The sequence below is a fragment of the Cherax quadricarinatus genome, chromosome 16 (genome assembly GCF_038502225.1).
Source record: "Cherax quadricarinatus isolate ZL_2023a chromosome 16, ASM3850222v1, whole genome shotgun sequence".
Taxonomy (NCBI): Eukaryota; Metazoa; Arthropoda; class Malacostraca; order Decapoda; family Parastacidae; genus Cherax; species Cherax quadricarinatus.
Genome location: NC_091307.1, coordinates 9,463,789 through 9,490,240, shown reverse-complemented (window position 1 = coordinate 9,490,240; position 26,452 = coordinate 9,463,789). Strand labels below are relative to the sequence as shown.

General features: G+C 44.9%; 1 protein-coding gene across 8 annotated transcripts in view; it reads left to right on the top strand.

Moving 5' to 3' along the window:
• LOC128688855 (ras-like GTP-binding protein RhoL) overlaps nucleotides 1–26,452 on the top strand; it is a 221,196-nt gene that overhangs the window by 150,506 nt on the left and 44,238 nt on the right. The window contains exon 1 of one of the 8 annotated variants that reach the window (XM_053776856.2): nucleotides 1,477–1,555. The exons of the other annotated variants lie outside the window; for them this stretch is intronic. The gene's annotated coding sequence lies outside the window, so the exon portion shown is untranslated. Of the gene's footprint in view, nucleotides 1–1,476; nucleotides 1,556–26,452 lie in introns of those variants that run through there. 8 annotated transcript variants of the gene reach the window in all.

Genomic DNA, 26,452 nt, shown 5'->3' with positions numbered 1-26,452 from the left:
TACATACGCACCCGCCAGTCCCGTGCAGGTCCTTATCAGATCCAACCTACCCAGCATTCTCCCCTTGACTCAATCCTATAAATACTCGCGTACCTTTCACCCAGGTATATCTGTTTGTTATTTGATAAAGCCCACTGTGTGGGCGAAACGTTGCCATTTATTTCCATTTTATGAATAAACTTGAATATATTTTAAAGTTCATATTAATACTATGTATTAGACCCATAAATATAAAAATAAAACAATTGATTCACACCGGAGTACGTTCCCTGGTATTCCTGCTTCAGTCTCAAGTTTTTGGCCCAGTTTCTTGTGGGGTGCAGTATCAAACGCCTTCTTGAAGTCAAAAAATATGTAATCCACCTCTCTCTCTCTCTCTCTCTCTCTCTCTCTCTCTCTCTCTCTCTCTCTCTCTCTCTCTCTCGTCTCACATCTGTTACTTTGTCATAGAACTTCAACAAATTAGCAAGACAACTTTTACCATCCCATGCTGGTTCTTGTTCATAAAACCCTTCTCTCCAAGTGTGCCACCACTCTTTCCCTGATAATTTTTTTCTATCACCTTGCAAGGTATGCACATCAGAGAAAATGGTCTGTAGTTTATACGCCTCCTGTCGGTCTCCTTAAATATAGGACTACATTTGCTGTCTTGCAGATCTCTGGTAATTCTCCCGTATCCATTGACAGTATTGTAGATCATAGCTAGTGTCTTAGTGCTTCTGCGCCCTCTCACAAAATCCATGGTGACACTTTGTCAGGTCTAATTCCCTTCGACGTAACAATGTCTATTATTTTAATCTCTTCTTTCCTGTTATGTGTACACACACACACACACACACACACACACACACACACACACACACACACACACACACACACACACACACACACACACACACACACACACACACATATAGGATGGGGTCCACCTCTGGTGTAAATTGTGGCACCCATAGCCTCGGAGAAGTGGATAAAAAGGCTTCAAGGAAGAATATTTGGATTTCTTCCTGAAATGTATGTATATATATATATATATATATATATATATATATATATATATATATATATATATATATATATATATATATATATTATATTATTGAGAAAGATGCACCTCTTGGTGTATATATTAAATTACGTGCGAAATCTGAGCAATTTCAGGTAAGGTTGCTAACTTTATGGTAATATAGCCTTAACGTTATCCTGGCCAGCTTAAACCATTTCAATCTAAGTATATGTAGTATTATTAAACATGAGTAATAATCATTATTTGATGCTCACATTAATTTCTGCTGTTTCAACAAAGAATTTACGGTGTTTGGCCAGACACTGACTGCTGGTCCACAAGCCAAGATGGCAAGCTATAATTAAAGAGCAAGACATATACGTGACGAGATGTATACATTTCTTGATGTGTATATCCTGTGATAATATGTTCGTTTCCGGACTTTGTATCCACATCCGCTATGTAAATATGATAGTTGGACAGACGCACAGTGGTCAGCCGGTGGTCGTAAAGTCTAGTGCACCTCGGATGTGTTCCTGTGTGAAGTGCGTAAGTGCTGTGTAATAAGTGTTGTGTGCTAAGTGATATGCGCGCTAGTGCTGTTGTACTTTTTTATTGTTTATGTATAAGGATTGAATACATCTGCAGTGTGCCGCTACACTGTTTCCTGGTCGTGTGTCATCATAAAGGACGAGTCAAATACATGGTTGATATGCGTCAGCCTGAGCTCTGATACTAATGAAGGGCTCTTGATCAGCTCTGATACTAGTGAAGGGCTCTTGATCAGCTCTGATACTAATGAAGGGCTCTTGATCAGCTCTGATACTAATGAAAGGCTCTTGGTCAGCTCTGATACTAATGCAGGGCTTTTGGTCAGCTCTGATACTAGTGAAGGGCTCTTGGTCAGCTCTGATACTAATGAAGGGCTCTTGGTCAGCTCTGATGCTAATGAAGGGCTCTTGGTCAGCTCTGATACTAATGAAGGGCTCTTGGTCAGCTCTGATACTAATGAAGGGCTCTTGGTCAGCTCTGATACTAGTGAAGGGCTCTTGGTCAGCTCTGATACTAGTGAAGGGCTTTTGGTCAGCTCTCATACTAATGAAGGGCTTTTGGTCAGCTCTGATACTAGTGAAGGGCTTTTGGTCAGCTCTGATACTAGTGAAGGGCTTTTGGTCAGCTCTGATACTAGTGAAGGGCTTTTGGTCAGCTCTGATACTAGTGAAGGGCTTTTGGTCAGCTCTCATACTAATGAAGGGCTTTTGGTCAGCTCTGATACTAGTGAAGGGCTTTTGGTCAGCTCTGATACTAGTGAAGGGCTTTTGGTCAGCTCTGATACTAGTGAAGGGCTTTTGGTCAGCTCTGATACTAATGAAGGGCTTTTGGTCAGCTCTGATACTAATGAAGGGCTTTTGGTCAGCTCTGATACTAGTCAAGGGCTTTTGGTCAGCTCTGATACTAGTCAAGGGCTTTTGGTCAGCTCTGATACTAATGAAGGGCTTTTCGTCAGCTCTGATACTAATGAAGGGCTTTTGGTCAGCTCTGATACTAATGAAGGGCTCTTGATCAGCTCTGATACTAATGAAGGGCTCTTGATCAGCTCTGATACTAGTGAAGGGCTCTTGATCAGCTCTGATGCTAATGAAGGGCTCTTGGTCAGCTCTGATACTAATGAAGGGCTATTGGTCAGCTCTGATACTAGTGAAGGGCTCTTGATCAGCTCTGTTACTAGTGAAGGGCTCTTGATCAGCTCTGATACTAGTGAAGGGCTCTTGATCAGCTCTGATACTAGTGAAGGGCTCTTGATCAGCTCTGATACTAGTGAAGGGCTCTTGATCATCTCTGATACTAATGAAGGGCTCTTGATCAGCTCATACTAATGAAGGGCTCTTGGTCAGCTCTGATACTAATGAAGGGCTCTTGATCAGCTCTGATACTAGTGAAGGGCTCTTGGTCAGCTCTGATACTAGTGAAGGGCTCTTGATCAGCTCTGATCAGACCTGGTTGCCTCCCTCTGATATACCTATCGCCGGCTTCGAAGTTCTTCTATCCTTGCAGCCATTCATGTCAACTGATTGTCTGTTCAACCAGACTGTTACTGTTGGCTGCCCTCTGGTCCACATGTCCATCACTGCCTGGTTGATCTAGCACTTCGCAGATGCAGTGGACAGTGCTGTACAAAATATGCAATAATCTGAAGGCTATACTCTATATATAATTTGCTGCAGTAAACAGGTGATATCAGAACATGCAGAACAACCACTGTGAAAAAAAACAGTAAAATTCCAATCGCTTTCGTGATTTCTCACATTATCAAGGAACTGTAAAAATAAAAGATAAACAGGAAAGCATATAAAGGCGAGACTACATCTATAATTTACATAGGTTTATTTTTTAAGGTCTGATACACGGTATTAATAGGAACCTAAAAATATTTACGTTAGCTAATTCATAAAATTAAAAAAAAATGTAAATATAATTGTCTAGTTGAAACAAGGTGAGTGGTACGAGTTAATTAAATTACAATAAAAAAAACATTATAAAAGTACACGTTCCCTGGAAATTATTTCTTCAGACATAGATATACGAAATAAATAACACTGTCAGAGTATGAGTGCAACAGCTGTGTCTGAAAGAAGGAACGGCTGCATATTGTACAATCTATGGGAGTAGGAGGAAAAAAAAAGCCGAAACAAGAAGTATGGAGAGCGATTGGATGATAAACGCATTTGAGGATTTGTTTGATGTAGTATATTGCTGTTAAGAATCACATTAAGGTAATGAGGTGCTTTTTATAATAGTTTTGAAGAGAGAATATCTGGAATCTTCAACCAGAGAGTTCCGGATTTTCGGGCCTTTTGAATGCACTGAGTTTTCACTCAGATTGAATTGAGCACAAGGGATATCAGAGATTTTTGCGTCAGTGTTAAGGTATCCGGGTAGTGTGTCAGAGCAGGATTTATATTTGACTTGGTTCATTCTCTCTCTCTACCCTCGTCTCTCTCACACACACACACACACACACACACACACACACACACACAGTGATGTATAACCCACCACAGAACTGCAGGAGGCCAAGAGAGGAGTACGAAGAAAACAACAGGGTGATGGTGGACACACTGGCTGAGGTGGCAAGAAGAGCTCACTCGAGCAGAGCAAAGTTACTGGTAATGGGCGATTTCAACCACAGGGAGATCGACTGGGAAAACCTGGAGCCACATGGGGGTCCCGAAACATGGAGAGCCAAGATGATGGATGTGGTACTTGAAAACCTCATGCATCAACATGTCAGGGACACAACCAGAGAGAGAGGGGAGGATGAGCCAGCAAGACTGGATCTTGTGTTCACCCTGAGCAGTTCAGACATTGAGGACATCACTTATGAGAGGCCCCTTGGAGCTAGCGATCATGTGGTTCTGAGTTTTGACTATATAGTAGAGTTACAAGTGGAGAAGGTAACAGGAACTGAAGGGGACAGGCCAAACTATAAAAGGGGGGACTACACAGGTATGAGAAACTTCCTGCAGGAGGTTCAGTGGGACAGAGAAATGGTAGGAAAATCAGTAAACGAGATGATGGAATATGTGGCAACAAAGTGCAAGGAGGCAGAGGAAAGTTTTGTTCCCAAGGGAAACGGAAATAATAGGAAGACCAAAACGAGTCCTTGGTTTACCCGAAGGTGTAGGGAGGCAAAAACTAAGTGCAACAGAGAATGGAAAAGGTACAGGAGGCATAGGACCCAGGAAAACAAGGAGATTAGTAGAAGAGCCAGAAACGAGTATGCACAGATAAGGAGGGAGGCCCAGCGACAGTATGAAAACGACATAGCATCGAAAGTCAAATCTGACCCGAAACTGCTGTATAGCCACATTAGGAGGAAGACAACAGTCAAGGACCAGGTGATAAGGCTGAGGAAAGAAGGTGGAGAACTCACAAGAAACGATCAAGAGGTATGTGAGGAGCTAAACAAGAGATTTAAGGAAGTATTTACAGTAGAGACAGGAAGGACTCTGGGGGAACAGACCAGACGGGGACACCAGCAAGGAATACACCAACAAGTGTTGGACGACATACATACAGATGAGGAGGAGGTGAAGAAACTGCTAAGGGACATCGATACCTCAAAGGCAATGGGACCAGACAACATCTCCCCGTGGGTCCTTAGAGAGGGAGCAGATATATTGTGCGTGCCACTTACCACAATCTTCAACACATCCCTGGAAACTGGGCAACTACCTGAGGTATGGAAGACGGCAAATGTAGTTCCCATTTTTAAAAAAGGAGACAGAAAAGAGGCACTAAACTATAGACCTGTGTCATTGACGTGTATAGTATACAAAATTATGGAGAAGATTATCAGGAGGAGAGTGGTGGAGCACCTGGAACGGAACAGGAGTATAAATGCCAACCAGCACAGATTCACGGAAGGCAAATCCTGTGTCACAAACCTTCTGGAGTTTTATGATAAAATAACAGAAGTAAGACAAGAGAGAGAGGGGTGGGTTGATTGCATCTTCTTGGACTGCAAGAAGGCCTTTGACACAGTTCCTCACAAGAGATTAGTGCAGAAGCTAGAGCACCAGGCGCATATAACAGGAAGGGCACTGCAATGGATCAGAGAATACCTGACAGGGAGGCAACAACGAGTCATGGTACGTAATGATGTATCACAGTGGGCACCTGTGACGAGCGGGGTCCCACAGGGGTCGGTCCTAGGACCAGTGCTATTTTTGGTATATGTGAACGACATGACAGAAGGGTTAGACTCAGAAGTGTCCCTGTTTGCAGATGATGTGAAGTTAATGAGGAGAATTAAATCTGATGAGGACCAGGCAGGACTTCAAAGAGACCTGGACAGACTGGACACCTGGTCCAGCAAATGGCTTCTCGAATTTAATCCTGCCAAATGCGAAGTCATGAAGATGGGGGAGGGGCACAGACGACCACAGACAGAGTATAGGCTAGGTGGCCAAAGACTGCAAACCTCACTCAAGGAGAAAGATCTTGGGGTGAGTATAACACCGAGCATGTCTCCGGAAGCACACATCAATCAGATAACTGCTGCAGCATATGGGCGCCTGGCAAACCTGAGAACAGCATTCCGATACCTTAATAAGGAATCATTCAAGACACTGTACACCGTGTATGTCAGGCCCATACTGGAGTATGCAGCACCTGTTTGGAACCCGCACTTGATAAAACACGTCAAGAAACTAGAGAAAGTACAAAGGTTTGCGACAAGGTTAGTTCCAGAGCTAAGGGGAATGTCCTATGAGGAAAGATTAAGGGAAATCGGCCTGACCACACTGGAGGACAGGAGGGTCAGGGGAGACATGATAACGACATATAAAATACTGCGTGGAATAGACAAGGTGGACAAAGACAGGATGTTCCAGGGAGGGGACACAGAAACAAGAGGCCACAATTGGAAGTTGAAGACACAAATGAGTCAGAGAGATAGTAGGAAGTATTTCTTCAGTCATAGAGTTGTAAGGCAGTGGAATAGCCTAGAAAATGACGTAGTGGAGGCAGGAACCATACACAGTTTTAAGACGAGGTTTGATATAGCTCATGGAGCGGGGAGAGAGAGGGCCTAGTAGCAACCGGTGAAGAGGCGGGGCCAGGAGCTAGGACTCGACCCCTGCAACCACAAATAGGTGAGCACAAATAGGTGAGTACACACACACACACACACGGAGGTGATGGAGGCAGGATCCATACATAACTTTAGGAAGAGGTATGATAAAGCTCACGGAGCAGGGAGGGAGTGACCCAGTAGTGACCGGTAAAGAGGCGGGGCCAGGAGCTATTAATTTACCCCTGCAACCACGATTAGGTGAGTACAGCGAGAGAGAGAGAGAGAGTAGAATGGAGGAGTGTGTTGTCTAGCACTTATTGTTGAGTTATTATTGGCTTTAGGTGATTTGCTGTAGTAGATCCCCAGGTACAAATACCATAGGTGAGGTAAGGATAGATTAAAGAGTAATACAAAGTTATGCTGTTTGAGGTACATAGTAATGTTTCTTAGAGAATGCTCACTGCTTTGGAGACAATCTTGGTTATGTGATAGTTTAAATTTCTATCTAGGTACAAGACATAGACCAAAGAGTTTTCCTTCAATTTGTATTGCAGTGTGTGAATCATTAATCATTATATTTAGTCTCTTAAAAATTTACACACTTATAATTGTTCACATTTTCTGGGGTATTATTTCTGATATTTTCTGGTAGCAGGTTGAATAGGCTTGGCCCAAGGTGTTGTGTCCATAGTGCGCCTGCTTTCCACTGGGTCTGTTTTGTACTAATATCTCGCTCCAGTACGTTGTTATGGTAGTGTCTTGGGTTAGCACCAGGCCCTCGAGTATCTCCCATGTAAATGTTATTAGGTACCGTATTATCACGCCCTGCATGACCCCTGCTGGTTAAACGCTTCACCCATGAATAACAATGATTTGAGTTCGGGTAGGAGGTTGGGCAGGAGGTTGGGCAGGAGGTTGGGTGGTATTAAAGAGATGGAGGTGAGAGTGATGTGCCTAGCTCCGCCCCGGGAGGCAGCAACAATAAAGGGAAGAGTGCCACACCATCAGTGCCATTATCACCACTCATAAAGGGTAGAGTGCCACACCATCAGTGTCATTATCACCACTCATAAAGGGTAGAGTGCCACACCATCAGTGCCATTATGTCCACTCATAAAACTTGCAGTCTCACCGTCTTGACTCTGACTCAACCTTGAGAAAGGGTTGTCTAATTTCTGGAATTTTCATCTCCCTGGAGAGTCTCACTAGAACTCTACTAGTAGTAGCAGCAGCAGCAGCAGCAGCAGAAGCAGTAGTAGTAGTAGTAGTAGTAGCAGCAGCAGTAGTAATAGTAGTAGTAGTAGTAGTAGTCAGCAGTCAGTAGTAGTCAGTAGTATAGTAGCAGTTGTGGTGGTGGTATTTACAAGACCATACTGTGTACACAGTAAACCTCTGGCTTGTAAATTAAGCGAAACTTGGTCATATGTGAATGACGCAATATGCGATTTATGGCATTTACATGGTAGATGTGTCATCCACCAGAGTTCATGGTGGACGTGTCATCCACCAGAGTTCATGGTGGACGTGTCATCCACCAGGGTTCATGGTGGACGTGTCATCCACCAGGGTTCATGGTGGACGTGTTATCCACCAGAGTTCATGGTGGACGTGTCATCCACCAGGGTTCATGGTGGACGTGTCATCCACCAGGGTTCATGGTGGACGTGTCATCCACCAGGGTTCATGGTGGACGTGTCATCCACCAGGGTTCATGGTGGACGTGTCATCCACCAGGGTTCATGGTGGACGTGTCATCCACCAGGGTTCATGGTGGACGTGTCATCCAACAGGGTTCATGGTGGACGTGTCATCCACCAGGGTTCATGGTGGACGTGTCATCCACCAGGGTTCATGGTGGACGTGTCATCCACCAGGGTTCATGGTGGACGTGTCATCCACCAGGGTTCATGGTGGACGTGTCATCCACCAGGGTTCATGGTGGACGTGTCATCCACCAGGGTTCATGGTGGACGTGTCATCCACCAGGGTTCATGGTGGACGTGTCATCCACCAGGGTTCATGGTGGACGTGTCATCCACCAGGGTTCATGGTGGACGTGTCATCCACCAGGGTTCATGGTGGACGTGGCATCCACCAGGGTTCATGGTGGACGTGCCATCCACCAGGGGTCAGGGTGGACGCGTCACCCACCAGGGTTCATGGTGGACGCGTCATCCACCAGGGTTCATGGTGGACGCGTCATCCACCAGGGTTCATGGTGGACGCGTCATCCACCAGGGTTCATGGTGGACGCGTCATCCACCAGGGTTCATGGTGGACTCGTCACCCACCAGGGTTCATGGTGGACGCGTCATCCACCAGGGTTCATGGTGGACGTATCGTCCACCAGGGTTCATGGTGGACGTGTCATCCACCAGGGTTCATGGTAGACGTGTCATCCACCAGGGTTCATGGTAGACGTGTCGTCCACCAGGGTTCATGGTGGACGTGTCATCCACCAGGGTTCATGGTGGACGTGTCGTCCACCAGGGTTCATGGTGGACGTGTCGTCCACCAGGGTTCATGGTGGACGTGTCATCCACCAGGGTTCATGGTGGACATGTCATCCACCAGGGTTCATGGTGGACGTGTCATCCACCAGGGTTCATGGTGGACGTGTCGTCCACCAGGGTTCATGGTGGACGTGTCATCCACCAGGGTTCATGGTGGACGTATCGTCCACCAGGGTTCATGGTGGACGTGTCATCCACCAGGGTTCATGGTGGACGTATCGTGCACCAGGGTTCATGGTGGACGTGTCATCCACCAGGGTTCATGGTGGAGGTGTCGTCCACCAGGGTTCATGGTGGACGTGTCATCCACCAGGGTTCATGGTGGACGTGTCATCCACCAGGGTTCATGGTGGACGTGTCATCCACCAGGGTTCATGGTGGACATGTCATTCACCAGGGTTCATGGTGGACATGTCATCCACCAGGGTTCATGGTGGACATGTCATCCACCAGGGTTCATGGTGGACATGTCATCCACCAGGGTTCATGGTGGACATGTCATCCACCAGGGTTCATGGTGGACATGTCATCCACCAGGGTTCATGGTGGACATGTCATCCACCAGGGTTCATGGTACACTACCCATCTCAGTAAATGTCATAAACTGCATTTTGAGTCTTATTCACTGCTTATATTTTATCATTCTTCATATTGCTTGGCAGTACAGTCTTGTCTGACCCATATTTACTGTTCCATACCTGATTTATTTTAGTTCTTATTTTCTGTATTAAGTTATGTTTTGAGTGGTGGCGTACAGGCGACATGTAATAACCCTAGCGTAGATGAGTGAAATAATAATATTTTTATTTCTACAAGTACATGTACAAGGTATACAGACCTAGCTGACATCAGTGACATACTACTATATAGCAAGCCGCTTTTTATGCAGAACATTTCAGGTAATTTAAGTAAATTTTGTCCCAGGATGCGGCCCACACCAGTTGACAAATGTAGTCCCAATTTTTAAAAAGGGAGACAGACATGAGGCACTAAACTACAGACCTGTATCACTAACGTGTATAGTATGCAAGGTCATGGAGAAGATCATCAGGAGGAGAGTGGTGGAGCACCTGGAAAGAAACAAGTGTATAATTGATAACCAGCATGGTTTCAGGGAGGTAAAATCCTGTGTCACAAACCTACTAGAGTTTTATGACAGGGTGACAGAAGTAAGACAAGAGAGAGAGGGGTGGATCGACTGCATTTTTTTGGACTGCAAGAAGGCCTTCGATACAGTTCCTCACAAGAGGTTACTGCAAAAGCTAGAGGATTAGGCACACATAACAGGAAAGGCACTGCAATGGATCAGAGAATACCTGACAGAGAGGCAACAACGAGTAATGGTACGCGACGAGGTGTCAGAGTGGGCGCCTGTGACAAGCAGGGTTCCACAGGGGTCAGTCCTAGGACCTGTGCTGTTCTTGGTATATGTGAATGACATAACGGAAGGGATAGACTCAGAAGTGTCCTTGTTTGCAGATGATGTGAAGTTAATGAGAAGAATCAAATCGGATGAGGATCAGGCAGGACTACAAAGTGACCTGGACACGCTACAAGCCTGGTCCAGCAACTGGCTCCAAGCCTGGTCCAGCAACTGGCTCCTTGAGTTTAACCCTGCCAAGTGCAAAGTCATGAAGATTGGGGAAGGGCAAAGAAAACCGCAGACACAATATAGTTTAGATGGCCAAAGACTGCAAGCCTCACTCAAAGAAAAAGATCTTGGGGTGAGTATAACACCAAGCATATCTCCTGAGGCGCACATCAGTCAGATAACTGCTGCAGCATACGGGCGCCTGGCAAACCTACGGATAGCGTTCCGATACCTCAGTAAGGATTCGTTCAAGACTCTGTATACCATTTACGTCAGGCCCATACTGGAGTATGCAGCACCAGTTTGGAATCCACACCTAGTCAAGCACGTCAAGAAATTAGAGAAAGTGCAAAAGTTTGCAACAAGACTAGTCCCAGAGCTACGGGGATTGTCCTACGAAGAAAGGTTGAGGGAAATCGGCCTGACGACACTGGAGGACAGGAGGGTCAGGGGAGACATGATAACGACATATAAAATACTGCGCGGAATAGACAAGGTGGACAAAGACGGGATGTTCCAGAGAAGGGACTCAGACACAAGAGGTCACAATTGGAAGTTGAAGACTCAGATGAATCAAAGGGATGTTAGGAGGTATTTCTTCAGTCATAGAGTAGTCAGGCCGTGGAATAGTCTAGAAAGTGACGTAGTGGAGGCGGGAACCATACATAGTTTTAAGGCGAGGTATGATAAAGCTCATGGGGCAGGGAGAGAGAGGACCTACTAGCAATCAGTGAAGAGGCGGGGCCAGGAGCTATGACTCGACCCCTGCAACCACAAATAGGTGAGTACCCAGGTACCCATCTTTACTGATGGTCAAACATGGGCAACCAAAATAAGAAAACACACCCAGTGTTTTTACCCTTGCCGGGAATCGAACCCGGACGCTGAGCGTGTGAAGCGAGAGCTTTTGTCACCAGGCCACGGGCCACCGTGTTTTTATAGATAACATACTCGACTATTACTCGTGTATTTAACTTCTACTATCCAGTATTTTATACAATTCGTTTGGTTATTTTGGCTTTCTCTCCAGGCTACTGAACTGACCTTGACTGAGTGCCATGTTTTGCATAGGCTCCACGTAAGTCACCAATTGACTAAAAATCCTCGGAAAAATTACACCATCTCATCTGCCTGCCATCCATATATTGCAACTCCCACCTCTCTCTCTCTCTCTCTCTCTCTCTCTCTCTCTCTCTCGAGAGAGAGAGAGAGAGAGAGAGAAGCAGAGACAAAAGCCATACATAGCTTTTAAGAAGAGGTACGATAAGGCTCTTGGAGCCGGGAAAGAGTGGACCTAATAGTGACCAGCGAATAGGCGGGGAGCCAGGAACTGTGACTTGACCCTCTGTTATAAGGGATTGGAGCCTGTAGAGACTAACAAGCTAATGTACTGTACAAAGCTACTTGCTTAATAACTGCTCAGCGTCCCGTAGCCGCCTCCAGAACATTCTTGGAGCTGTCGATGCTACCGCCCTTGGGCCGTGGGAAATCAAAGAATTGTAAGTACATAATTTCCCCAAAGGAGCGTATATATCAGCATTTCATTTAACGATGCTGAGTTGATAATTAACTTAATTTTTTGGGGCTCAGTGGCCCTCATATTACATGGGATTTTAACTCCAGACAGGTTATATATAAAACACCTTAGCTATCTGCTAGAGATGTATACCCACATATACACCTAGAGATGTATTAACAGATATACACCGAGAGGTGTATATCTATGAATACAAGACGAATTTATTTAGTCCTACGTATTAAGGTCTTCTTGAATCATAGTTTACAAGTGATAGACAGCCTCAGTCACCCTCGTGTAGTGATAGCCTTTAAACTTAAAAAAAACATCTATTCTTTTTTTTTTCCAAAACAGCGGTTTTTTTTCCGTGAATAAAATCAATACATATGAAAGATGTGGGTATAATTTTTTTTCCTTTCATTACTCTTGAATAATTTAAAACATTTGTTTAGCGCGGGTTTCTCACTGTTGCTATTCTTTCATTTGTAGAGAAAGTTACTTTGAGTTGGTTGATGTGTGGAACAATGGACATGTATGTGTGTGTGTGTGTATGTGTGTGTTTGTGGACTACAAGTGTAGGTCATTGTATATCCTGGGTGTCTGCTGAGAGTACTGGTGTTGTGGAGACAGTTGTTGGAGTGTTAGGTGGTTTGGTTGTTGGTGTTTAGTTTGATTGTTGGTGTTAGGTGGTTTGGTCGTTGGAGTATTAGATGGTTTGGTTGTTGGAGTGTTAGATGGCTTGGTTGATGGGATATGAAGTGGTTAGTTGCCATGCTATTTTGGGAGTGATGGAGGGGGCGGGGGAGTACAGCGTGCAGTAGAAACAGCATCATAAGTGGTGTGTATAAGCTCCAGTGATAAGTACACTCTGGTGGGTGTGGTGTGAGCATCTGTTGCACTCATCAAGTGAGTGTTGAGCGTCCATGTTGTACGCAACAAACTTTTGCAGTTTTGTACTGGAGATGAAACTCTGTATTATTGTGTGGTATAAAACAGTTACTGTAACACACGAAAATAATTTTACTTATAGTGTGAGAATATTGTTGTGACCATGTTCTCGTGCATCACCTGTGCAGGTTCACCCTCGCACACCCTAGTTCGTATTCTCTCAGTATAGTGATAAAAAATTTAAAAAAAAATCCAAATTTAAGGTCACGCACACACACACACACACACACACACACACACACACACACACACACACACACACACACACACACACACACACACACACACACACACACACACACACACACACACACACACACACACACACACACACACACACGTTAAACTCGAGACTGGTTTTACTGCTATGCATACCATACAAAGTAATCGAGAAGATAAACAGATGAGTGGTAGAACGCTTGGAGATAAGTGACTTCGTAAATAATAATCAGCACAAAGTAACGGAAGCGAGAGGGAGGGACGGGTAGATTGCATTTTCTTAGACTGAAAAAAGGTATTTGTTAGTGTACCCACAAGAGATGGGCAAAATCTTGAGGCTCAGACAGGAATAACAGGGAACGTACTCCAGTGGCTCAAAGAGTACTGTGTGGCCCTTTATACAACGTGTATCAGAACCATCTTGTGGTATGCAGCATCATTATGGAACCCACACCGGTAAAAGCATATAAAAAAATTGAGAAAATGCAGAATTATGCAACGAGGCTTGTTCTTGAGCTAAGGGGTATGAGCTACGAGGAGAAGCTAATGTAATTAATCTAACGACATGGGAGAACAGAGGAAACAAAGTAGATATAACGCACAAAATACTCAGGGGACAGGCTGTATGAGAGGCGTGAGAAACAGGAACTCGGGGACACCGTTGGAAGGAAGTTGACCTAGATAAGCCACAGGTATGTCAGATAAGTGGAATGATCTAGGGTAAGAAGTGATGGAGAAAATCTCCATACGTAATTTTAAGAACAGGTATGATAGGGACCACGAGGCTTGTACAAGGGGAAGTAACTCTGGCATGTAGCAGTTTGAGGGGCTGGGCCAGGAGATGAGAATCAACCCCTGCAACATATAGGTGAGTAGAGAGAGAGAGAGAGAGAAAGAGAGAGTGGAAATAACTGGTAGTAAAAGACGAAGTAATAAGACTGAAGAAGGAAGGGGGAAAGCTGGCGAGACACAATCAAGCAGTCTGTGAGAAGCTGAACAAGTGATTTAAAAGGTGTTCCCAGTGGAACAATGCCAACACCAGTCAAGGAGAGAGAGAGAGAGAGAGAGAGAGAGAGAGAGAGAGAGAGAGAGAGAGAGAGAGTGAGGGTTCACTACGACACCATACATACAATAGGGAAAGTTTTTTTTTATTTATTTAGCAAAATTGTATACACTCAGCATTGTGGTGCTACCCAATTCTATTTGATAATTACACAGTTGGGAAAGAAGCTAAGTAAATTTCCCTTTCGTATTCTGTCACTCAGAATGGAGTTCATACACAGTGTTAACCTGACAGCTTGAGCTGGGACACTTCAGTAGGTCACCGGTGATATCGTCAAGCATTCTATTAGAGGTTCATCAGCTATGGCTATTTCAAAGATATGCCAGCAGAGCTGGAGTTACTATCACTCGGGAATTACCATCTCTTTTGACAGCCTATCCCATACACAGGAGAAATAGAAGCGATGCCAAGGAAATTATATATGAGACAGGGGAAAGAGAGGGGATGGGGAGGGAGATAATTTAGATGACATAATATATCTTAACTACATATATTAGACTACAACAGTGCAGAGTCCCATTATATGCTTGATATAAAATTGCGTTAGCCTGTGACAAAGAATTTTGTCTTTTATTAATATCAAGGATGTATGCATCATGTCAGTGGACTTCTGCATCTTACCCTTTTCTGTATGATAATTACGTACACAGATGAATATTTCAGTATATATGTAGTTATATAAACTCAAATAACCCTCACATAAGAGACTGAAAATATGACGATGTTTCGGTCTGACTTCGACCGTTAACTAGTAACTAGTTAATAGTCCGAGTCAGCTGAAACCTCATCCGAATTATTTGTGTATTGTTCCAGTCCCGATACTGTGACTTTATTATTTAGTTACATACGTGTCTACAAGTACCACTTGTACATATGTTAGTAGAATATAGTAGTAGATATTTCTGTTTGGGCAACACACACACACACACACACACACACACACACATACACACACACACACACACACACACACACACACATACATACACACACACACACACACACACACACACACACACACACACACACACACACACACACACACACACACACACACACACACACACACAAATAGGTGAGTACACACTCTCTCTCTCTCTCTCTCTTTCTCGCCCAAACACACAAATATCTACCTCTATATTCTGTTAACATATGTGTAAGTGGTACTGGTAGACACGTGTGTAACTAAAGAATAAAAAGGCACAATACCGTGACAGGAACAGTGCACATATAACCGGTACATAGGAGAAAAACTATATACTTATATACATGCACACACGCAGGCAGGCAGGCTCATGAAATCATGAACTTAAGCACGCAACAGAACAAGATGTAGCCTTCACTCTACCTGAAGCAGACACAGGAAAAAAATAATTATGAGGGGGTCAGTGAGCAATATGCTTCGACTGTCAGATGGAGGTGGGAAGGGAGAGAGGTGAAAGCTTAGAGATGAAAGAAAAACTAGACCGCTGGAGAAGTAATTACATAGGAATGAGAGAGTTCTTGAATGTAGCACAGTGAGAAAGAAATGGAGTGTTAGTAGACTAGATGATGGAGAGACTACTCAAATTATATATTAAAGGAAGTCGCAGACAGATTTATGCCATTATGGAGGAAAGGGGTTGTAAATTATACAGAGTTCATGATTTAGGAACGTCGTAGGAGCCATAAAGGATGGCGAAAATAGAGAACTAAGTAGAAGAGGTAAATATGACCGTACAATGATATGAGGAATCAGAAAGAGAACTTTCAAGTAACGTAACGACGGTCAAAAAAGCAAAACTAATATATTACCACTTAACATGGAAATGAGTTAAGAATTAACAATGAAGACATGGTCAGCGTCAGACAGTATGTACAATAATGAACACAAACATCAACAAACTTATGGAGGAATTAGCAAGAGATGCCAAAGGGTGGAGGAAAAAGGGGCAGACAACGAAGACTAAAGTAAATTAAGACAATAAGGGAAGAAGTGAAAGTACTACTAAATTAATACAATAAAATCAACTGCCCCAGACAGCTAACACTTTTTAGTATTGCGAGAAGGAGCAGAGGAACTATGTGGCCCAACAACAAAAATATAAAAAATCGATACAAATTGGATAACTGCTAAACAACTGCAAATGTGATCCCAAAATAAGAACGGAAATAGACACTAGGTATTTCACTATAAACCAACTTTCCTGACTCTCATACTGGGTGTGGTGCAGAAAATAAGGAGAATAGTAAAGCTCCTAGATAGAAACAATAAAACAATCATGGATTCAGTGATACCAAGTCCTGTCTTGTAAACTGCCGTAGTGATGCTTCTGTTGGCAAACCCCAGGCAAGCATGGCCATGAGCCATACTTGTCTTGTGTTTGCCTGGTCAACCAGGCTGTTGCTGCTGATGGCCCGCTGCCCCACATATCCACTGCAACCTGGTTGATCTGGCAGCTGATGAAGATACTTATTCAGTTTTCTCCTGGAGACTTCTGATATCTTCTGGTAAGATGTTGAACAGTCTGCTGTAGTAATGGTTGCAAGAACATTTATTTATATGCAAGAAATGCCACTTTACCAGAGCAGCAAGAAAATGGTTACTAAAATATTTATATTGCTCAATAAATATGACAAAACATGACAAATATGTAAAGTAAAAAAAAGAGAGAGAAATATTTAAAGTAAACTCAAAAGTAGGTGAAGTGCATGTACAAGTATGTGCTCATTAATTATGAAAGTTCGGTGGGAATACAGTACGCGTGAACGACAATGTTGCTGTGCTGGACTTTTGTGATGCAGTCATTAGTCAGGTTTGTTTTGTTGAAGCTTATCCATTAAACGAGGGTCATTAAGGCCGCAATTCACTTGTGCAGTAACATCAAGAATTCCTTAATCCCTGAAATAGGATTTAAGTAAATTTTTGGTGTATATTCACTGTGAGAGATACATATTTTGTTGTACATATATATGCATTGTCTTTACACCTTTTGGTGTATTTACTCTTTAAAAGATACACGTGTGTGTGTGTTTGTACACACACTTGGGAAGCGATGTAGTGGAGGCAGGATCCATACATAGCTTTAAGCAGAGGCATGATAAAGTTCATGGTTCAGGGAGAGTGACCCAGTAGCGACCAGTGAAGAGGCGGGGCCAGGAGCTATGAATCGACCCCTGCAACCACAACTAGGTGAGTACACACGCAAAGGTTTGCAACAAGACTAGTTCAGGACCTAAGGGAGTATATCCTACGAGGAGAGGTTAAGGGAAATCGACCTGACGACACTGGAGGACAGGAGGGATAGGGGGGACATAACTACATATTAAATACTGAGAGGAATTGACAAGGTAAATTAGGGACAGAATGTTTCAGAGATGGGACACAGCAACAAGGGGTCACAACTGGAAGTTGGAGACTCAGATGAGACACAGGGATGTTAGGAAGTATTTCTTCAGTCATAGAGTTGTCAGGAAGTGGAGCAATCTGGAGAGTGATATAGTGGAGGCAGGATCCATACATAGCTTTAAGAATAGATACGATACAACTCAAGGAACAGGGAGTGGACCTAGTAGCGACCAGTGAAGAGGCGGGGCCAGGAGCTGTAACCACAAATAGGTGTGTATAGTAAGAGACATGTCGGTGTATATACACTGTAAAAGATACACCTCTCGGTGTATACCACTGTGTCAAGTACTAAGTCACTCTCAAGGGCTTGTTAATGAGGCCTCGCCCACAAATGTTCCTCATGCAGCAAATTGGTGAATTGCATTGATCTCTTGCGCTTGTTGAACCCTTTTCAAACACTCCTCTGCACGATGACATCTGCAGATTGTCATGCATTTTAGTCAGGGTTCGCAATCGATGCTTTTAAAGCAACTGTCGTTTTGCCAAAAAAAAAAAAAAATGTGGATTCGTTGTTGTAATAACTCCACGAAATCAATATTAACATTACGAAATTAATATATTTCATTAATGTTAAATACCTCTTCAAGAGGTAATTAACATTACGAAATTAATATATTTCATTAATGTTAAATACCTCTTCAAGAGGGGCTCCTTGGCGTGGTGAAGAGGCTCTTGGTCTGAGGAATTAGACTTGTCGGTCTACTTCCTCAGACCGAACCTAATTACCCCCCAATCCCCCGTTCCCTATCCCATCCTCCCCATCCTCCCCTTTTTCCTTTCCTCCTCCCCCTCCCCACCCCTCCCTTTTGCCTTCCTTTTTGGCCTTTTTTTTTTCCCACAGGCACGCTAGTTCCTAGGTAGGGGAAAGGGTACCGGGGTCCATCCCATTCCATTGAGGTTCTTGGCGGTGGCGTAGTTTGCCGTGGAATCTGGATTGCCTGGGGATGTCCTGATCCCTCTCCCGTATCCCGGAGGGTGGCGTGGCTTTGGGTGTCTCTCGGGCGACGGGTGTATCTCTGGAAGCCACCTTTCGGATTCCGGGGGTGGTGGCCGAAGGAGGTATGCTTTGTGGCGGATTTCCGGCCGCCCTCGTGAGGTTGCTATCCCGGATTGCTGGTTTACTGGCATGATGGGTAGGGTATGGCATGGGTTCCATGCTGCATCTGCGCTACTTGCGGTGCTGAGGTCCTCTTGGGCGCGGAGGGAGATTTCTGGCCCTTTCATTCCTCCTAGGAACTATCCCTCCCCGGTCCCCCCTTTTTTTATTCTTTTTTTTTATTTTTATTTTCTTTTCTTCTTTCTTTTTTTTTCTTAAAAACAAAAAGAAAGAAGTAACCTAACCATGGCAGCCCTAGTCCATGAACCTGCTACCCCCGGGCCCCTTCTTGATACCGCACCCCGTTCTGACCCCGCCTCGTCTTTGGACCACTCTTCGGACACTCCTCATGCCTCTGTACCTCTCGCCGGTGCTGTTTCCTCACCCGCTTCAGGTACTGAGGCCTCGACTGACTCCTTCGATTTATCTGACCTTCGCTCTCCTCTGATTATGCTTCCGGCCTCTCCCTCTATGGTGCGGCAATTTTCGAATCGCCGGCCTGTTCCACGTCGGACCAACTCTGGTCCCACGCCTAAACGCCAACGACAGTTACCTGCTGATGATACTTCTCCACCTTCTCATGCTTCTCAGAAAAGATCGACACGTCCTTCACTACCTTTCCACTCTCAGTTTCAGACTGCACAATGGACTAAATTCTTCACTTTACGACCGACTTCCTCTACTGCCTATCTTTCTGACCACAGTATTGGCAAGGCACTCCTACGCCATGTTGGTAAAGATATTTCTTTTCATGCTCTTAAGAACGGTATGCGCATCGTCACCGCACAGAATGCTACCCAGGCTCATGAGCTTTCTTGTCTTTTCCATATCGATACTGTTCCTGTAACTATTGAAAAGCATCATTCCCTCAATTCTTGTAGTGGTACCGTCATTCTGCCCCATACCATAGTTCAACAAAATTTCCAGACATGTGGCACTGACATTCTTGAACAGCTGGAACTCCAAGATCTCCCAATCCTCAAGGTAGACACTTACGTTCTTCCTGCCCGCGGGCGGAGACGATACCCTAGCAATGTGGCTCGTTTAACTTTTGACAGCCGTGAACTCCCATCCTCAGTTTAAGTAGCAGGGCATCGTTACAAGTTCGAAAGGTGATCCCTACACCACAACAGTGTAGAAATTGCTGGCGATTTGGCCATCCAGCAAAATATTGCAGATCTATCGCCGAATGCCCAGTCTGTGGTGCCGATGACCATTCTAATACGTCTTGCAATCGACCTCCCTCTTGCCTTAATTGTCATGAGGCTCACCCTTCGTACTCTCGCCGTTGTCAAGTCTACTTAAACGAGCGGGAAATCCGTTACCTCAAAAAGGCAGAAGGTTTCCCTTATGCCATGGCAGTTTCTCATCTCCGCCTCCAAGGGAGACTACCTCGTGTTTCTTATTCCTGTGTTTCAAAACGTCCCCCCACTTCTGGTATCCCATCTTCTGCACCCACCTCTGTGGTTACCTCTCCTATAGTCACTCCTGTAGCTAATTCTTTTGCTGTCCTCGGCTCAGACGTCCCTACTTCAATGTCTCAGTCTGATCTCGCTTCTTCGTGTTCTCTCTCACAAGCCTCAGTAGCGACGAGATCTTGTATGACACCTCCTCCCAATCGTCCCTCTACTTCTCAAAAGTCAAAAAAAAGGTCCGTTAACACCTCCTGCCCATCTTCCACCTCCTCATTTCCCCTTCCCTGTCTCTGTACCTGGTTCTCCCCCTCTCACTGGCTCTGTTACAAGTGTAGAGGTTCACCCTCCTCCTCGTACTGTACCTTCCTCCCCTGTTCCCTCCCAAGTTTCTTCCTCTTCTGCCACCTCCCAGGTTTCTGCCTCTTCTGTCCCCTTCCATGCTTCTCCAGTTCCCTCCACCCTTTCGCGCCCCCCTACCTTGGTACAGTCTATTACAGTTCCAATCTTTACTCATCCTCCCCCTACCATTTCCAATATTGTCTCCCATACGACGTCTCTGAATTCTGAAACACTTGAAGCAATCTCTGAATATATTGCAGAGACCAAACCATCAATGGACACTGATCCACCCTCCACTCCTTCTCTCTCCTCTACTCCATCTGCGCAACTCCTTTCTTCACAGTGCACCGTTCCTTCGCTGCTTGAACGTTTTCCACTGCCTCCACATGTGGACTTTTCTAACCCCTCTAGTCCGTAGGAACCCTTACCTGCGGATTTCAGGTATCTTTAGCATTGCCAATCATGGCCTATTTACAGTGGAATACACCCGGCCTCAGGGGTAATCGGGGTGAGCTTCAGATGTTACTCTCCCAGTTTTCCCCATGTTGGTGTTTGCTTACAGGAACCAAAATTACACTCTGCTGTTATCTCTCCCATCTCAGGCTATAATTTATTGTATTCTTCAGATCCTTTTCCTGATGGGACCTTTAATGAAAGTGCCCTTCTTCTATGCACTGATATTCCGTACCATCAGCTATTTGTTCATACTTCGCTGCATTACACAGCAGCCCGTATCCACTTGCATAGGTGGTATACGCTCTGTTCTTTATATCTCTCTCCTTCTCGGGCATTATCTATTCCGGATATTGCCTTTCTTGTTTCATCATTACCACCACCGATTCTGTTACTTGGTGATTTTAATGCCCACCATTTCCTCTGGGGGGGGGGTCTCACTGTGATTCCCGTGGCATTCAGTTAGAGGCTTTTCTTGCCACCCACCCCCTCCATGTTTTAAATACAGGTACTCACACCCATTTTGATCCTCAGACTCACACTCTCTCTTGCATCGATCTCTCAGTCTGCTCTTCCTCTGCCGCATTAGACTTCACTTAGTCTGTTCTTCCGGACTTACATGACAGCGATCATTTCCCAATCATTCTTAATTCCCCTTCATATTCACCACCTCTTCGCATCCCACTCTGGCAATTTGATCAGGCAAATTGGAACCTTTACTCATACCTAATTGTTTTTAGAGAGGTTCCTTCTTTGTCCTCCATCGATGAGCTTTTACACCTCTTCTCGTCCTCCGTTTTAACCGCAGCTTCTCATTCTATACCCCAAACTTCGGGCAGGCATTCTCAGAAATGCGTGCCTTGGTGGTCTCCTGCTTGTGCTCGTGCAGTACGTTTGAAACGCGCTGCATGGGGCAGGTACCGGTACAATAGAACCACAGAGAGACTTCTTCATTTTAAGCAGAAGCGTGCGATCGCTCGCCGTGTCATCCGTGACGCTAAATGCACTTGCTGGTGAGATTATGTCTCCACCATCACCTCTGCTTCATCTATGAGTGCAGTCTGGAAAAAGGTACGAAAACTGAGTGGTAAATATTCTCCTGACCCGGCTACTGTTCTGCGGGTTGCCGGTGTTGATATAGCAAACCCACTAGATGTTGCCAATGAAATTGGCAATCATCTGGTCCGTATTTCTCAGGGACTCCATCTATGCCCCTCATTTCTTTCCTCAAAGTCTGCCAGAGAGTTAGCACTCTTGGACTTTTCTTCTCTCAGAGAAGAACAGTATAAGGTGCCTTTTACACTTCAAGAACTGGAGGCAACACTCTCAGCTTGCCGATCATCGGCAGCTGGGCCCGACGACATTCATATTCGTATGCTACAACATTTACATCAGTCAGCCCTTGCAGTCCTATTACGCCTTTACAATCTTATTTGGTCACAAGGAGTTCTTCCACAGCTGTGGAAATCCGCCATTGTTCTCCCTTTCCGCAAACCAGGCACTACGGGACATGAAACCTCCCACTATCGTCCCATTGCTCTTACCAGTGCAGTTTGCAAAGTGATGGAACGCCTAGTAAATAGACGTTTAGTGTGGTACTTAGAGACACACAACAGTCTCTCCACTCATCTATATGGCTTTCGTAAGGGACGTTCTACCATAGACCCCTTACTACGCTTGGATACGTATGTTCGTAATGCCTTTGCGAATAACCACTCAGTTATTGCCATATTTTTTGACCTTGAGAAGGCATATGACACAACTTGGAGGTATAATATTTTAGCCCAAGCCCACTCCTTAGGCCTTCGAGGCAATCTACCATCCTTCCTTAAGAACTTTTTAACTGACAGGCATTTCTGTGTTCGGGTTAATAATGTGCTCTCCCCGGACTTTATCCAAGCTGAAGGTGTCCCCCAGGGATGTGTTCTGAGCACAACACTTTTTCTCCTTGCTACTAATGATTTGGCCTCTAGTCTTCCATCAAATATTTGGTCATCACTCCATGTTGATGACTTCGCTATTGCCTGTGCAGGCGCTGACTGTCACCTTATTACAGTTTCTCTCCAGCATGCAGTTGACCATGTTTCCAATTGGGCCACCACATGTGGGTTTAAATTTTCCAGCACTAAAACTCACCAAATTAATTTCACTAGACGCTCTGTCATCTCCGATCATCCTTTGTACCTCTATGGCTCCCGTATCCCTGAACGTGATACAGTCAAGTTTCTGGGCCTCCTCTTTGATCGTAGGTTATCCTGGAAACCTCACATTACCTCTCTGAAGGCAACTTGTCACAGCCGGCTGAACCTTCTTAAAACCCTTGCTCATCTTTCATGGGGAGCTGATCGTCGAACCCTCCTTCGCCTACATTCCACCCTTATTTTATCGAAACTTGATTATGGTAACCAGATCTATTCAGCGGCATCTCCTGCTACTCTCTCTAGCCTTAACCCCATTCATCACCAAGGATTACGTTTATGCCTTGGTGCTTTTCGCTCTTCCCCTGTTGAGAGCCTCTACGCAGAAGCGAACGTTCCATCCTTATCCGATCGCCGTGATGCCCATTGCCTTCGCTACTATGTATGCTCTCATGATCGCAATCCTTTCATTTATAGAATGGTCACTGATATTAGTAGACATTCTTTATTTGTTCGCCGCCCCTGTTTACTCCGTCCCTTCTCTCTTCGCCTTCATTTGCTCTTGTCTTCTCTTCAATTACCACCTTTCTATGTACATGTAGCATCTCACTTTTCCCTACCCCCCTGGGAAGTTCCAGCTGTTCGAGTCTGTTCTTTCTCTCTCCCTTGCTCGAAAGCCCAACTGTCTACGGTCGCTTCCCGCTCTCTTTTTCTTGACCACTTTCACTCTCATTCTCATGCCATTGCTGTGTACACAGATGGCTCTAAGTCTTCTGACGGCGTAGGATTCGCAGCAGTGTTTCAGGACAGCGTCGTACAAGGGCATTTACTATCTTCGGCTAGTATTTTTACTGCTGAATTGTATGCCATCTTTACAGCACTTATCTGTATTGCATCTATGCCTGTGTCATCATTTGTGGTTGTCTCAGACTCCCTTAGTGTTTTACAGGCTATACAGAAATTTGATACGCCTCACCCCTTAGTCCTCCGTATCCAACTTTGGCTACGCCGCATCTTTACCGAGCATAAAGATATTGTTTTTTGTTGGGTCCCTGGTCATGTTGACATACAGGGCAATGAACAGGCAGACACTGCTGCGCGGTCAGCAGTACATGACCTACCAGTTTCATGTAGAGGTATTCCATTTATGGACTATTTTGCTGCAATATCTTCCCAACTTCACACCCATTGGCAACAACATTGGTCTACTATGCTCGGCAACAAACTTCAATCTATTAAACCGAGTATAGGTTACTGGCCGTCTTCTTATCACCAGTGTCGAGGTTGGGAGACTACTCTCTCCCGTCTTCGCATTGGCCATACTCGTCTTACTCATGGATATCTCATGGAGAGGCGCCCTGCTCCTCTCTGTGAGAATTGCCAAGTTCCATTATCAGTCAGCCACATTCTGTTGGACTGCCCACTTTATCAATGAGCACGCAGAATTTACCTCCGTCGTCGTCTTCGCTCTGCTGCTCTCTCTTTACCTTCCCTTCTCGCTGATGGACCCACCTTTCATCCAGACTCTCTCATTGACTTTTTGACAACAACTGACTTACTTCACAAATTCTGATACCTTCAGCCCTTTCTACTTCAATTTCTTGCTACCCTCTACCCCTGTACTATCCCCTGCCCCGCTGTTTTCTGTAACCTACTGATCATCCCTCCTCCCTTCTGCCATCCAATACCCTCGCTTCCTTCTCTACCCTGCAGCGCTGTATAGCCCTTGTGGCTTAGCGCTTCTTTTTGATTATAATAATAATAATAATGTTAAATAATAGTAATTAAAAAAAGCTGACATCAACCAGTGGTGAATCAAGCCGTTCAGATGGTGCATTCACAAGCTTGCCCTTCAAACCAATTGACGAACTTGCACTCGCACAATCCTGACTTCCTCGTACATAAGATACATAGTGTTGAAAATTTAAGGCCAATCCGAAGAGCGACGAGCCTAAAACAGGAAAGGCTTCATAAAATGACCATTCCTTACTCATAGCTCAGTAGTGTCGATAATTTGAAGCCGCTTGGACCAGGCATTCTGAAGTGGTCAACGAAAACTTTGGAGGGAGAAAAACAGTAATTTCGGGCCCTTTATATAGCAAACGTTAAGTCCCTCTTGTAGTATGCAGCACCAGCATGTAACCCGCACCTGAAAACGTTTGATAAAAACTGGAGTAAGTTTATTCAGGTACAGGTACACATAAATAGTTACATAAATTATCATACGTAGCAGCATATGTGTAGATTACCTATGATAACCCAAAAAATCAGTGACTTATTTCCTTTGGGGTCCTTGGAGAAGGTGCAGGAGTATGCAACAAAGCTTGTTCATTTGCTAATAATAATAATGTATCTTTATGTACTACAAGTACATGTACATGGTACAGGCCTGGGTGACATCAGTGACATACTACTACATAGGAAGCCGCTTGTTATACCTGGAGAGGGTTTCGGGGGTCAACGCCCCCGAGGCCCGGTCTGTGACTAGGCCTCGCTTATTACCTGTAGTTTACCTGGAGAGAGTTCCGGGGGTCAACGCCCCCGCGGCCCGGTCTGTGACCAGGCCTCCTGGTGGATCAGAGCCTGATCAACCAGGCTGTTGCTGCTGGCTGCACGCAAACCAACGTACGAGCCACAGCCCGGCTGGTCAGGAACCGACTTTAGGTGCTTGTCCAGTGCCAGCTTAAAGACTGCCAGGGGTCTGTTGGTAATCCCCCTTATGTATGCTGGGAGGCAGTTGAGCAGTCTCGGGCCCCTGACACTTATTGTATGGTCTCTTAACGTGCTAGTGACACCCCTGCTTTTCATTGGGGGATGTTGCATCGTCTGGCAAGTCTTTTGCTTTCGTAGTGAGTGATTTTCGTGTGCAAGTTCGGTACTAGTCCCTCTAGGATTTTCCAGGTGTATATAATCATGTATCTCTCCTGCCTGCATTCCAGGGAATACAGGTTCAGGAACCTCAAGCACTCCCAGTAATTGAGGTGTGTTATCTCCGTTATGCGCGCCGTGAAGGTTCTCTGTACATTTTCTAGGTCAGCAATTTCACCTGCCTTGAAAGGTGCTGTTAGTGTGCAGCAATATTCCAGCCTAGATAGAACAAGTGACCTGAAGAGTGTCATCATGGGCTTGGCCTCCCTAGTTTTGAAGGTTCTCATTATCCATCCTGTCATTTTTCTAGCAGATGCGATT